The 10,412-nt window shown below is 40.6% G+C and overlaps 1 protein-coding gene across 2 annotated transcripts in view; it reads right to left on the minus strand.

Annotated features, from left to right (window-relative positions):
* The window catches only part of TENM4 (teneurin transmembrane protein 4), a 1,359,030-nt gene extending 1,349,420 nt beyond the window's left edge, over positions 1-9,610 (minus strand). Inside the window, exons 1-2 of one of the 2 annotated variants that reach the window (XM_032427010.1) lie at positions 9,365-9,610; positions 8,885-8,962 (exon numbers count right to left, since the gene is read on the minus strand). The gene's annotated coding sequence lies outside the window, so the exon portion shown is untranslated. The remainder of the gene's footprint in view (positions 1-8,884; positions 8,963-9,364) is intronic. The other variant, XM_032427011.1, reaches the window with a different exon arrangement.
* Positions 9,611-10,412: the final 802 nt, after the last annotated feature.

Here is a 10,412-nt window from a genome sequence, read left to right on the forward strand (position 1 = left end):
TGATAGAACTGCCTAACAAAGTGTATTTATGAACATCATTGGAACAAATGTCCCCCTGTAACTGCAGTCATCATCTCCTAATGTCACATCATGGAGACATTGGAAAACAAATAGGACTTAAAACCTGATTTTCTATCAGCTGGCGATGGCATCCTCCTCCTCCAGCCTCCCTAGCGAGGCAGCATATGACTCACAGCTTCCTTCTAACTTCTAAAGTGCTTCAGGACCAGAAAGAAAAGAAAAGAACACAATATTTAAAAATACATATATCCCATCAGTAGCTTGTTTCTTAATGCATCAGGTAACTGATCTCCGCTGATGCCTTAAAAGGTGCTGAAATGAATTACTAGGGGCTCAGACTCCTTGGAAATTGATCTGACAGTGGGAGAAATGCAACCAATTTGATCTGAAAAATTCAAAGCTATTCTTTTCGTAGAGCCTTGATGTTCTGAGTTTCTTAGTTGTCTCCTTTGCTATTCCTCCCCTATGCTCCCACCTCAGACATTTCCTCTGCCTCCTTCTATTTCTACTGCACTGCCCCTGTCCAGCACCCCCCCTTCCTTCTCTCACTGGGAAGGTTGCATGAGCTTCCTGCTGCTCTCTCTGACTGTAAGCCCTTTCCCCTCCAGCCCACCCTCTGCTTTGTGGGATTCATGTTTGCATATGTGTCTGTTTTTTTTTTTTCATTTAGACTGTGAACATTTTGGAACCAGAGACTGCCACATGTCTTACATTTCTGCCTCCAGACCAGTGATATGGAAAGGAACCAAAACTACTGTTCAAAGCTGTTCAAAGAACGATTTGAAGGTTATGCTACAATGGCTGCCACGCTTTGAGCACCAACAATGTAGGCGAGGAAACCCAGGAGAGTCCAGTCCCTTCTTTTGGGATGACAGCTTTTCTTCTGATGGAGAGAAAAGACCATGATGGGAGAGATCCTCCCTATTGTCTTAGCTGCCCCTTCTTCTCTGGCAGTCAGGACTCATCCAGAATATATAGACATGGGGAAAAATCATTCAGTTCTTTGCAGGTAAAATTCTATTAAAATGAATATCAAGCCTTGAATATGTGGTAAGGAGTCCCATAAGTTCTGCCAGAGGGTGTGTGAAGGCCGGAGACATGCCCATGCTGTCAGTCTGGAGAAGCCAAAATGCTATGGGCTGATCATATGTATTTAATCCAAATCTGTTTCATGAACTGCAAATATTTATTTTAGGTGGTAACTTCATGAATTCTAATATTGTAGAACCGCAGTAATCTCTTCCCAACTTGTAATTCTTATTAGAGGCAATTCTGGCTTATTATATCAGTTTACTTCTTTATATTTTTTCTGGAAACCTCAAGAACTTTTGTTTCAACTTGTGGTTATATATTTATCAATAAAGCCATTAAAAAAATAACATTTCTTATGATTTGAAAAGAATGTGCCAGAGCTGTGCTAGGTGCATGCTATGGTCTAAAAGTTTGTATTCCCCAAAATGCATATGTTGAAATCCCAAACACCAAAGGTGATGGTATTGGAAGGCAGAGCCTTTGGGAGGTACTTAAGTCATGAAGGTGGACTCCTCATGAGAGGGATTAGTACCTTACGATAGAGGCTCCAGAGAGATCCCTACACCTCTTCTACCATATAAGGATACAGTGAAAAGGCACCCAGCTATGGCCCTCACCGGAACATGCTGGCACCCTAATCTTGGACTTCCCAGCCTCTGGAATTGTGAGAAATAAATTTCTGTTGTTTAAAAGCTATCCATCTGTGGTATTTTGTCATAGTAGCCTAAATGAAATGAGACAGTATGTTTAATATATGATCTCATTTAACGTCACAAAAAATTTGAAGATATAATAAAGCCATATGAGAAAAATGCCCCATGGTAATAACTTCATATATATAATATATAACATGTAATATACACACATACCGATAAATAAGATATATACATACCAATCGAAATTACACCAATCAGAATTTCACATATATAATTAGCTCTCACCCTCTGCCTAACCTCTATTTTCAGACAGACACAGAGACTGGATAAAATTCTTATTTTATGCAGATGGAGGTGAGGCTGGTCAAAAAAATGTCAGTCAACCCTGTTTGGAAATCAGGGAATCTAAAAATGGATCCCTGAATTTCTTTTCTTTTCTTTTTTTTTAAATTTTATTTTATTATGTTATGTTAGTCACCATACATTACATCATTAGTTTTTGATGTAGTGTTTGGATCTCTGAATTTCTAATATTCTCTTGGCTCAATAGGCTGAGACAAGACAGGCCGTATCCAACTGTAGGAAGTTCCAGTGACCACATGATGCTGAATAGCCCCCATTAATATTTACACTTCGATGGACTACCACTAAAAGAGGGCGCCATATCAACAGTCAGAAGCTGGATGGGTTTGGACTGCCCAGGTGGACTCTTTAAACTTCTGGCCAGCAAGCTATAAAGGCTCACTCCAGTTACTTCATTAATGCAGCTTGGTTTATATGATTGAATTTTTATGAGCCACTTATCCTGTTATGGCAGGACCCACTGTACTATATCCCCGTATTATATATAAGGAAAGTGAGGTTCAGGCAAGGAAGCTTGCTTTGTCTCAAGAGTGGTAGGGGGCAGATGTGGAAAATGAACCTGGATGAGTCTCATTCCAAAGCCCACACTTGTTACCACTGCAACCATGACTCCTAAACATGACTAGCACTGAGCATGTCCTGTGGGTCTGACATTGTGTTACACATTTTATATTCATCACGCCACTTGATCCTTATGACCACTCAATGTAATTGAATAGTATTTCCCTATTTTACAGATGATGAAACTGAACCTTCTGTGGTTAAGCAACTTGTCCAAGAATTCACAGCTAGTGAATATCAGAGACAGGACTCAAAGTTAGGTATCTCTAGATGATTCCGGAGTTGTCAGGAAATAACTGGAGTTGGGCTAGATAAAAGAGTTAGAGTTAATTTAGGGGCAGAACAAGACTGATGCCTTTTGCAAACAACCACTAAGAGAGAAGGAAAGGTAACTGAATGTAACTCTCCTCCCCTTACCCTCGAACAGGCAGGAGGGGGGCACTGGAGGTGTGCAGTCACTGACAGCAGATGTCTTCAGCCCACATTTTGGGCACATAGGTCGCACCCAGGAAGCTAACTCTCTGGACCATTAAATCAGAAAGACCCTGGATATTTAGACTAGTTAGATGAAGCCCAGACACAGAAAAAAAAACTAAATTCCTCTTAGCATACAGTAGTCTACAACACAGAACACAGTACAACAAATACATAAACTAAAAGTGTCTCCTGGGGAAGAAATGGTACATGGAATGGAATTGTGCAATCCTCCTGGATTTGTAAACTGGAAGTGTAAAAAATGGAAGTGTAAAAAATGTCATGGACATTCTCTTTATTGAGTTTGCCATTTTTATTGATTTATTGATTTTATTAAAAATGGAAAAATTAAAATGCTTTCTGAGGGTCACCATAACTTCAGTCCCCTAAACACTATTTTTTTCTTGTCCTGCCTTAAGATCTTAAACCTTCTTAAGATAAGAAGACAAGCATGGCCACAGTTATTTCCAAGGATCTAACCCTACAATTAGGGATAGGCTGTGGCCCTTGTACCTGCTTTGACCAAGAAATATGCCCCTAAGTGTTCTGAATGTTGTGCAGGCTCCAGTACCCTGCAGGGAGGTGGGTTCTTAAACACAGCTCGGGGAAGCTGGACCAGCATCCCTGCTATGCCCTGTCAAGCTGCATCCATCGAATTAGGTTAGGAGTTAAGATGTTACATGATGTGACCAATGGGATCAGAAGTAATAACACAACCTGTCAGCCAGTGTTTTCCTGACAATTCTGGGGAAAAGAGATTGCCTGCTAGAGTGCCGAGAAGTTAAGAGGGGCATGTGTTTGGGGGAGTGGGGGAAGGGCTCTTTGGTTCCTTATTTACAAAAGAGGTGCTTGGTGGGGAGAGGGTGCTAAATCAATCTGTGTTCCCTAGACTGATGTTAGGGTTTTGCTACAATACCAAGTGACTTTTCTTACAGGACAAGAGTTGCAAAACTTGCATGCAGCATTTCAGGCACTAGATGGTCTCCGGGGAGCAAAGTCAGAAAGAAAGATTTGTGACAGCAGGAGAGAGTAAAAAAAAAAAAAAAAGAAAGAAAAAAAAGAAAGATTTGTGAGGCCTTCTGTTTCATAAGGGTGAGGGAAGGTCAGCTCAGCCAACCCTGTGCTCAGATAGGGCCAGGAAATGCAACTGAAGGTTGAGGACACCTGGCGCCAACTTGGAGGTGATTGAATCGTGACTTCTGTTTGTGGGCATTGGGGCCGCGGGGCTCACCTCAGCTCAGTGTTGATGAATACCCTGACATTGGCAAACAGGAAACCGATGCAGCTCAGCTCCTGTATAAACCATGTAGATGCCATTCTTGAAATGTGTCCGCTGGGACTGACTTACAAACATACCACCTTACAGATATTCCAGTAGCAGAAAATTCAAACAAGAAAGAGATCTTCAGAGAGAGCATATCACGCTAAACATACGCTCAGGGCTGTGATAAGCTCCAAATCTGCAACAAGTCACTAGTAGAGAATTTCCAACCACTGGATGTTTCTCCTAGGGGTTCTTTCCCCTTGTTTGACTTGAAGCCTGTTGACACACACTGACCGCATACACAGGGCCACAGATTTGATTTTGTTTCGGGGATCATCCTGGATTCTCCTCATTTGTTCAAGACCTGATGCAAACCAGTTCCTATGAAATTGCAGAGGCAATATAGTGTGGCCATGGGGAAAATGGTCCCCACAGCTTCCTAGTTCTGTGACCTTGGAAAAACTACTTGAACTCTCTGTGCTTTAGTTTATGTACCTGCAAGATGGGGATGATGTTAATACCATTCTCATTTTAATGAGTTAACACGTATAAATACTGAACAGTGCCTGGCACTTACGTAGTCAGTGCTCCATAAGTGTTAGCTATTTTATTTCTGACTCTTGGTTTTGCCTCTTATTTCCATCTTCATAAAGCGAAGTCTTGCCCTTCAGACTTAGAGTTTGTACTTGGTTTATGTTGCTTGACACCTGGCCATTTCTCACGGACTTTGGCTTGGAGCTCGATGGTTTGATACTCGGATAAAATTTCTCTCTTTAGAGCTAGTCTCTAGAAACCTGATTTCTGGCATTAGCCTTCCAGGCAATCTAGTTCCCTGAATTCAGACATAGTTTTTACCAGCCAAATATCTGTGGTAGAGAACCCTCATTCATGTCCATTAATTTGAAGCCTTTTTGACATCTTGGCTCCTTCCTCCCAGAAAATGGTCCTTTAGATTCAAAAGATCAGCCTGGTGACTTTCCTCCTCAGCTGACCTTATTCCTAAGGGATACACCAGAGACTCAATAAATATTTTTGACCACCTCTCCAGTCCCTTTTCTAGGCCCAGTTAACTGATCTTATAGTGTTTTTAGCCTCCATTTTGTAAGAATGGTGTCAGGTCATCCATTTGCCTTCCGGCTAGGGACAGTTTCTCAGAAGAAGGAGTCACCCCCGGTGCATCCTGGGCAACTCACTGAGCTGGCATTTACTTGAGTGTACCATGTGTCTCAGTGGGATTGGGTGACCTGGAGCCTATCACATCCCAAGCTTTAGCTCTCTGCTGGCAAACCTGGGCAAATATACCTTCTTACATCTGAGAACTCTTAATGAAGTGCTTTAGAAAGAGGTTCTGGGAAACACGATCAATAATAACAAATATTATAACCACGTGTTGCATTCACACATGGAAACTATGATCCTGAACAGTGGTTTTGTACATCGTCCAGGTGGCAGAGCACCTGGAAATCACACAACACCATGATCATTACACAGCCATAGTACAAAAGACACAGTTAATCCCAGTATCTAAAGTAGGTATGACTTTTATGAGCAGAAAATATGACTAGATTGCTGTGTATAAATGCAACAGAAAACCAGAGCAAGGTAATTCAAATCTATAAAAAATACATCATGACTTAAGCACAATCACCTATTTCTGAATATTTCCACTAACATCATTTACAGCTTTTTCATTAATTCGGTCACTGGCAGGAGCACATGGAAGGCCCAATAAGAGCAGGTCCCAAAGGTTCAAAAGAAAACAGGGGTAAAATGAGAAAATCTTATCCATTTACTTTTTTTTTCTATGAAAGAAAAAAATCTGTTGTTATTTGATTCTTACAGAGGAATACTTTAGACAAGCGGAGAAACAGCAGTATTTGCAATCTTAGATTACTCCAAGTCATTAGAAGGTTGGATTGAGGGAGGGGAAGGGGATTACAGCAACTTTCCTTTTGGAACTCATTAATTCCCTGACTCATTTCTCTCTTGTGTTTCTACACAGGTCTCTCCTATCTGATGCCACTTTAATCCTTTGGGGTGGATAAATCAAGGGTCTTATCAAAGTTGTCTTTTACTGGCTACTCTCAGACTCTGGACCTCTGAGTTGTAGAAAAGGACATTTCAATATTGTTCCTTCCTTGCTTTTTCGAAGATTCCCAGCATATCTTCTTAAAGCTAGACCTATGGGAAAGCCTGGGGTCATTTACATCTCACTCTCTGGACCCTTCTCTCAAGCATCCCTTTGAGGTTCTTTCTTAAGTGCCACTCCCTTTCCTTAGGCTGTCCCTTATGTTGCTCCTTATAGAGTTGTAGCTTGCCTTTTATTCTTCATGATCCAAGTTTCTGTTTTCCTACTCAAAGGAAATTGGAATTAGACTAGTCCAAACAGGTTTCAGTCATGTCCCCACATAAGAAGCAAGGAAATTCTGCTATGCTAATGTTCCTAAGGTACATTGCAATGTATGGGGAATCAGTGACCAATAGTCTGATCAGACCAGAAAACCAGCATCCACCAAAATGGGAATTCTTCTACAAATACTTGATATTCCAAGAGCCCCTTCCCAGGAAAGAAGCCCAGGACTATTTCTTTCACTTTGTCATGTGTAAGCCATATAGATTTGTTACCCTGACCACAATTCATTGGACCACATATTTGTACAACAGCTATAGACAAAGAGCTATGTTGTGGACATAAGAGAGTCCAGGGAACTACAGAATGTTTCACACAAGGACTCTTCCCACTAGAATATCCTATAATGGGTAGTAACAAACCAACTCAATCTGTTCCTTCTACATTGGTAATATGGAGGTGTGGTGCATTTCAGCATGGCACAGAAGCTGCGAGACAGAAGCAGAGGCATGTGTAATAACTGGAATGGAGGGCAGGGCTCATCTCTCTCTGAGTTCAAGTGTGGAAGACTGGCTATAGTCAGAGGTGGTTCTCGGCAGGTACAAAGGTACAGCGGGATGAAAACAGTCTGGGCTATACATCTGGGTCACTATTATATGCTGAATATTCTTCCTCTTCATAAAGCCTGCCTATGTTATTGCTCAGAGGGTTTACTCTATTTCCTTACTCTTCCAGGTACTTTTAAAATAATTTCCTATCAGCTGAGGGAACTTAAGTACCCCTCTCTTCTTGGCACCCTGAAAGAGTCACCATCACAGGGACATGCCACACAATTTCTTTTGGAATTTTCTCTCCTAGACGTGAGCTATGGTTGAAATCAAAGACTAAAATATGAAAAAGCATAGAATATCCAATAATCCTTATGAGTTTCTGCTAAAATATGATATTGTATTTTCACACATACACTGCAAAATGCTGATTATGCCAAGCTAGAAAGATAATAGACTGGGAAATGTTAACACACAAAAAAGACAAATGTAGGTATAGCTTCTGATAGCCGATGTGGGGACCTATTTGGAACCCCAGAGTTGGCATAAAGATTATTTTAAGCTGAAGACATCTGAGATTCAACAGATGCAAAAAAAAAAAGCCGCCCTTCTTGGATCTTCCCTTTTTTGACTAAAGGCAGAAATTTCTGAGAAATGAGGACAGTCATAAACTCCCTCCTCAGGGTGGGTAAGCTCTCAAAAGAGAGACCAAAAGTAAATCTACTGTTAAATCCCCTCTCCTGGGGAGTTTTAGGGCCCTAAAGAAGATGGAAAGACCACTCATTCCTGTATAGACAAGTATTATCACAAACTTTCTTATCTTCTGTTTGTTCTCCCAAAAAACCCATTTGTCTTTCCTACAGAAACCGATTTGTTCTTCCCATAGGAGCTTCTCCTTCCACCTCTCTTTCCCACACTAAATTAGGTATAATACAAGTCCCAAACTATAAACCAGTCTTTTCAATTAGTCATCACGGAGTATGCCCATGTGTATGTGGTTTGCACATGTAAATAAAATTTTTCTCCTATTAATCTGTCTTTTGTCAATTTAATCCCTAAACCCCAGGTACTAAACTGAGGGTAGAGGAAAAGTTTTTCCTCCTACACAAACAATTTACTTAACCTTACTTAAATATAGTTCTTCTCATTTTTAATTGAAATCTATTTCAGTCAACTTAAACAGAGGGAATGTGATCTGCAAGAATTTTTGAAGTGCTTGACCTTCCCTTTGCATTACAAATAAAGACTAAGTTCTCTCCTTTGGACTTCTCCAAAGACTAAAAACAACAACAACAACAACAACAACAACAACCCAAGAACAAAAACAAAAAATACAAGGAAGAAAACCAATCCATTCAAGCCAAAAGATCTACACATTTAGTGCCAATCACCTCTACCAACTGTGATAGACCACACTCACAGAAGTCTGTTGAAAATGCCACTTTCTAATCCACAGGGTTTTGCTCAAACTAAAGAGTAAAGGAAAATAACACCCCAGTTACTGCTCTTCCCCCGCCCTTGTCCAACGACATGTTTCTGCAAATCACAAACACTTGAGCAAATAATAATAAATTTAGTCATATATAAATTTTAATTAAAATATATACTGTTTTACCTTAGTTAGATATTCCCATCAGTGTCCAGGAAGAAGACTGTAACTCAAGCTTTCTTGTGAGTAGCAATACTGTTTATCCTGGGTATGAGAAAACACAGAAAAACATGTAAACTCAGAGACTGCTTACTTTTAAATCTGGTGATTCACAGTTTATAGATGGGAATAAGGGATGGGAAAATGAACAAGAGTTCTTCATGGAAATGATACATGACAGCTAGCAGCAATACGCTGCCTAAAAACCCTAAACAAACAAACAAACAAATAAAACAAAACAAAAAACACAACAAAAACAAAAAAACCATTGATAGATGGTTTTCTTAGATCTTTTTTTTAAATGATTTCTGGGAATGTAGGTGGGCAGGGACTATGTCTTGGAAGGGAGAGGAAAGAGGTTTTTGTGTCAGAAATGCCTCGGCCAAATAATTTAATTGCTCAGACTTTTATTTTCCTCATCTATAAAATGAGGGCAACAATACCTACCCCATAGCCCTGTGCCAAGGATTAAGTGGAAGACAGGAAAGCTCTCCCCTCAATGCCTTAGGTAGCAGGTACTGCATACATATTAATGCTTACTTCTTCTACAGCCCCCTCCTCCAGCTTTGCTTCTCTTGTAATTACTTCTAACACCTTTTCAGTGTTAGCTCCATGGCATTTAACTAAAACAAAACAAAACAAAACAAAACACCAAACAGGATATCTCAATGCCTTCAAAACAGCTGCTTTAAAAATTGAAAAAAAAAAAAAAAAAAAGATGACATTCAACTTCACATATAATAAGAACAGCTAAATGCATTGACTGTTTCCTATGTGCTAAGCTCTGTACTAATAATTTTATATCAGACATCTCTTTAGCCCTCACAACAAACAGATTAGAGGGTGTGATATGATAAAACTGGGGCACAGAGCAGTGAAGTCCCTTTCTGCAGATTGCACAGCCCTACGGAGGCAGAGCTGGTGCACAGCCCTACGTAGGCAGAGCTGGGACCTGAGTCCACCTCGCTCACGTCTATGCACCCTCTTCACCACCTCATCCTGCGGGTTCCACCAGAACCTGCACCACTGGACCGTCACGCACCCCAACGCATGCCATGCCCTCAGTGCCATTATTCTCTTCCCCTTCCCTCTCCCATTCCTTTCCTTTCTTTCGTAAAAATAAAAACCTTTATTTTTAATCTAAATTTAATCACTGTTTTGTTTATTTTGTTCCTTTGTTCTCCTCTGACAGACTAGGGTGGAACACTGATTGCTCTATGATAACTGGGCTCACCTCTTGGGCTCAGCCTTTTCCTAGCTGTGTCATCTCAGATGGGTCACTTAACTTCCTTGAGCCTTGGGGCTTTCTTCTCCACAAAACAAATGTATTAGGCAAGATGATACCAAGAGGCCCTTTCCAGTTTACGGGTCCCTTGACTAGCTACTTTGCAAGCAGTTTCAGATCATTCTAGCATCAAGATCTTCACGGGTACCTAAGAGTTGTGGATTCTAACATACAGGTTTTCTTGCTTTAACTTAGAAGTTCCCAATTTCT

This window comes from Phoca vitulina, unplaced genomic scaffold (assembly GCF_004348235.1).
Source record: "Phoca vitulina isolate PV1807 unplaced genomic scaffold, GSC_HSeal_1.0 scaffold36, whole genome shotgun sequence".
In the NCBI taxonomy this organism is placed as follows: domain Eukaryota; kingdom Metazoa; phylum Chordata; class Mammalia; order Carnivora; family Phocidae; genus Phoca; species Phoca vitulina.